The sequence below is a fragment of the Montipora foliosa genome, chromosome 5 (genome assembly GCF_036669935.1).
Source record: "Montipora foliosa isolate CH-2021 chromosome 5, ASM3666993v2, whole genome shotgun sequence".
Classification (NCBI taxonomy): Eukaryota; Metazoa; Cnidaria; class Anthozoa; order Scleractinia; family Acroporidae; genus Montipora; species Montipora foliosa.
Genome location: NC_090873.1, coordinates 42,820,319 through 42,825,318, shown reverse-complemented (window position 1 = coordinate 42,825,318; position 5,000 = coordinate 42,820,319). Strand labels below are relative to the sequence as shown.

The window sequence follows — 5,000 nt, the reverse complement described above, 5'->3', positions numbered from 1 at the left end:
AATGGTTTAGACAATTTTGGAGTCTTGATGGAAAATTTCCTAGTAACTATTACTGAATTATTCTTAAGAACTGAAAAAAATATAATGGTTGGTTTTCTTTGTGACTCAGTTCCACCTTTTGGATTAATTGTGTAATAGTTAACCGAAGCTAGTGCTAAAGAAATATACCTTTTTTCTTTTCCATTTGGAAATTATTGCTGCAACTTCATTCTCGACGACTCGAATTCTTAATTAATGATGGGACCGTCCAGTTATTGGCAACTTGCAGTTTTGCCAAGTTTCGAACCTTATTTTATTACATTTTCTTCCAATTTTTCGTTTTGTTCGTCCAAACGTTTTCACAAGGCTTTCCAACTGCCATCGATCCAGTATGGAGTGAAATGAAATCCTCAAACTTATTTTGACCAAAAACTGAAAAAGGAAAGGTTTGTAAAAATCCTCCTGCCTTCCTTGCAAAACCGTCAAAAAGGCATATGAGAGCCGGATTACTGGGGCCAGTTCAATGACGATTTATATTGAGTTGTATGTTTCATTAATAAAACGGTTGTTTGCTTTGAATTGAGTCTTTTTTTCACATCATCAGATGGCTCGTTTCGATAAGTTTTATTTTATTCAATACGTACAATATATTTCCCACTCCTCGATTTTTTATAGGGGCTAAAACACATGCAATACATCGAGCGTTTCATTTTCTAGAAGTTGAGTAAGGCGATGATGACGGCCTATGCCGCGGCAATTTGGACTCTTTGTCAAGTCGACACGAAGCAAATCTTGGATGTAAATTCCCAAGGTCGCGAGGCTTTAAGAGCGGATGTCAGTAAATATCGACCAGACGTCTGCAAAAGTGAAAAATCGAAAACTCTCAAAAAAATTCACAAAGTAGCACTGGGTAAGCTGATAACATAAATATAATTTTTACTTCGATCCGATAAATATTTTAGACATACGGGGGGTTATCGGTTTCGCGGCTCTCGGATCGGGTTTTACATGCCCGAGACGGTGTGTCACGAAAAAAATCGTTTTAAAAATCAAATCAATTGTGATGCGAACAGCAAATAACTTATTCAGAAAAGTACATAATTAAGGGTGATTTACTCAGTTTCAACGCAAATGTAATATTTTGGAGATTTTTCATAATTTTCAATATTTTGAACATTTCCGTTCCATGAAAAAATGGCAAATTTCAAAGCCCAAAATCGTCGACTGGTACCTCGATTTCAGTAAAGAGTCTTATACCACGTTAACGAGCGTTATCTCTTTTTCGAAAATCTGTTTCCAAAACTACGGGCAACTTAAAAGAAAATTTTTGAGGCCAAAAAATATAATTAGTACTTTTCTGAAATTTGAGCTTTCCTCGCTCAGCGGGGCGATGCTGAAAACTCGGAAAAATACTATAAGAAATCAGTTTGAGCAAAGGTGGTTTAATGTTATCAGCTTTCAGAAACCAAGACGTGTTTATCCAGCGATCTGATATAATTTAAAACCGTTTGCTAACATAAAAGGCAGATGTAAGTTGTCAACTCCTGCCAAGTGCACGAGTCACGTAACGTTGTCAAAAGGCAAAGCACAAAAATAAACCAGATAAACTCTAAAAATCACAACGTTTTTGCGTCCAGGAATTGGATTTTACCGAACAGAACAATGCTTATAAGTGTATGTTTCATATCTTAGCATGGGTGTCCTAGATATTGGGATTGAAAAACATCAAGGGCAGCATCGGCAAGAGAATCTTTGACTCCCATCAATCGACGGAGATTGCGTTACTTCTCACGGATTGACCGCTTGCCACCTGTTATTGGGCTGGTATTTCGAAGCAACACTTACTACTAGCATGGCGCGCGGCACTGATGGCTTCATGATTAAGTTCTGAACTCTTCTTCACGAGACATATACCTGAATTTACCGGAAATATGCCGAGACCAACAACAAAACGAGCATTTGTCGGGTATTTGTCGTTTTTTCGAGGAAAAGTTCGGGTAAGCAGATTCACGCAAAAACCATTTGGCTCAAAAAATGTTTTAAAGCCTACCCTGGATATGAAGCAACAAGTATTTCCTCGAAATAAGCTAAAAAGTAAAAATAAAAAAAATAAAAAAAACAATTCACTCAGTGAATAAATGGTTGAAACAGGATTAACAGTTATCGAATTCTTGCCTAACCTGTGGGATTTCACGATATGTAGGATGGACCCGAAAAGGGACACCTACCACGTTTCAAAGTGTCACTGGTTTAGACAAGCCTGCAAGTATCTTACGTGGGACGTTGGCCTCCCGTACAAATAACACGTTTCATTTGAAGTGAGACGCGACTTAGCTATGACGCCGTCCTTTTTGAAAATTCGGATTGTTGTAGCTAAGCCGGAGCGTTCCCTGTATTCTTCGGCCCTTTTTCGACATGTTTTATCGTCAATGAAGTCCTGCTCATATCCAACTGTCTGTCAATCTTTTTCTGATTTTCACAATTTTTTTTTTCACTGTGTAGTTCAAAAATAACATATTGTTTTCTTTTATTGCAGGAAGTAAGAGTTTTCGTACGTAGAAATAAGACTCTCATCAAACGTTTAACTTAATGTTGCCTCTGTGATAAATATAAGCATGCCGGTGTTGTTGTTTACAGACAATTTCACTCAAAAATTAGTCCTTCACCAACCGGAATATATGACGCAAACTATGTATGTATACCAGCTTCTAACCATGGGCGTAGCGTGAGGTTTTGAAGGTGTACACATGCACGGACAAAGGTTGGACCTCCGAATTCCGAAGGTACTGCAAACTAGGGAGATCTGTAGCTCAGAAATGCTGTATCCTGTGTTTTCCACAGGATATTTTCAGTTAATAAATAAATACAAAGGAAAATGCAAATATTAGTTGTTTGATTTTTTTTTTCTCTTAAAATGTGTTAACGGTAAGGTGCAATGTCTACAGGAAAAAACAAAGAGGATAAAGGGGACAGAGAAGGCATCCCCCATACACCCCCTATTCCATAAGTAATTCGTCTCGAGTTATTTTTAAGACCACAGATCCCAAGGGGGATTAGACAACAGCCAATCACATAGCGCGAATGTGTTCCGCGTGGATGACCCACGCTCATAGCCACGCGTCCTTCACGAATTGACGCAGAACGAAATGGCAGAAGACGCGGAGAGCGATATTGCTATTTAGTTTTGTCGACGAAAACGACTACAGAGATATTTCTGCTAAATCTGTGTCAGCGAAACGGAAATTCAAAAACAATCGCCCTTCTTCTCTTGTGAGCTAACAGTGCAGCAGGGAAATCCTTAACACACTGAATATTCTCTCAGGATCATTTATAATTTACAGATTGATGAGAGCAATTAGTCTTTTATTATTCAACAAAAATAAAACTTGGCGTCCTACTTGCTTTATTGTACAAACGACGGGTTTCAATAGACCGGCGAAATTTCTCATTTTATTAAAGCACTGAGGTTACGACAACTTCGAGTTAAACTGATTTCACGGGTTGTCAAAGAATCTAGCGATTCCTTTTTCCCAGGTGAGCACCGACTCATTTCGCGTCAATATTCAGAAATGCTCTCGATCTCTTTACGCTTTCATTGCCTTTCGCCCGACATGTTTTGCACGGCGTTTAGTCGTGCGAAACCTCCACGAAACATCCACGCAGCGCGCGAAGTAACTTTATCCCGATTCTAAAAATAACTCGAGACAAATTGCCTATGGAGTAGGGTGTTGTGTATGGGGGATGCCTTCTCTGTCCCCTTTATCCTTTCTTGGAAAAAAATTAAAGCAGCGACGCCATCAAGGAGGTTTCAAGAAAAAGGCGAGACATGTCTAACCTTCAGACGGATAACGACACTAATGTAATGCGAAAGATTTATCAATCATCCCGATTTTATGATAATAATGCTTTCTGGAAATAAAAAAATAGACATTTTCCAGATTTCAGCTGTACGCACGGGCGTATATGCGTATAAAGGACTCTACACCCTTGCTAACTTATGACCCGCTCTTATAAACGGGACATTCAAGAAGCGTTATTCAAGAAGCGTTGTTAATCTGTTTTGTGTATGATCTCAGGTATTTTTTGTTTGTTTGTTTGTTTGTTTTTACATCGTTTCATAAAAAGTTTTTACGGTTCATTTCTGGCGACGTTTCTCGAAACTCGTTATCAGCACTGTCAGCACTGGCCATACCGGGGAGTTGGTAGTGTGTCTTTCCTTGCTGAAGAGGCCGAAAACTGAAGGTTTCTGTAAATAACAAAATACACCTTCCCTGCATACCTTAAAAGCACCGAGGAGCTTTAAGTTTCGTTATTTTCGCCAGCACTTTTCAATTATTACACAAACATTATATTGCGTACCGGTTTGCTCGTGGCAGAGGTCCATACCCAGCTCCTGTGGTTGTGAATTTCTTCAAGGCCGAAAATTTCAGTAAGAACCGAAAACAACAGCTAAAAGGAAGCACACAGTTTGAACTAACCAAGGAAAAGAGGCTTCTGATTTTCTAAAATGTCATTGATGCACAATTCAATTAGACTTGATACTACCACTCGGGCAACCACGGGGACAATTCCAGCCCTTCGGGCCCGGGGCTGGGGAGTTGTTTGAAGTGGTCATGTCCCGGACTTTCGGTGGTGGGTGGCGAGGCAAATCGAAAATAACTTCTCTTTAAGTCTGTTTTTGTGAAGTACATCATTTCTTGCGCGGTTGATAAGATGGCGGCGGACTCCGTAGCTGTGGAAAGGTCCTTGTATAATATGTCCCGGCAACATACAGGGCATCGCGTAATTGACGTCAACACCTTGGCTCAACTCCATGGACAGGGAGAGGCGAAAAGTTCCATCATATGATACCGGAAGTGATGCATGATGTCTAGACGTGAATAGTCTGTCCACAGAGTTTATCCTTTTGTTTTTGACAACGCGCGAGTGAATCAGAGTGCAGAAACGAGTCCTAACCCCACCCAATTGCCCAAACGTTTACTAAATCCCCGCGCTTTTAATTTTTGTGCAAGAACAGAACA

The 5,000-nt window shown here is 39.7% G+C and overlaps 1 long non-coding RNA gene across 1 annotated transcript in view; it reads left to right on the top strand.

The window, feature by feature from the left end:
• The window catches only part of LOC138003194 (uncharacterized), a 22,550-nt gene that overhangs the window by 378 nt on the left and 17,172 nt on the right, over positions 1-5,000 (top strand). The gene's annotated exons all lie outside the window — the stretch shown is intronic.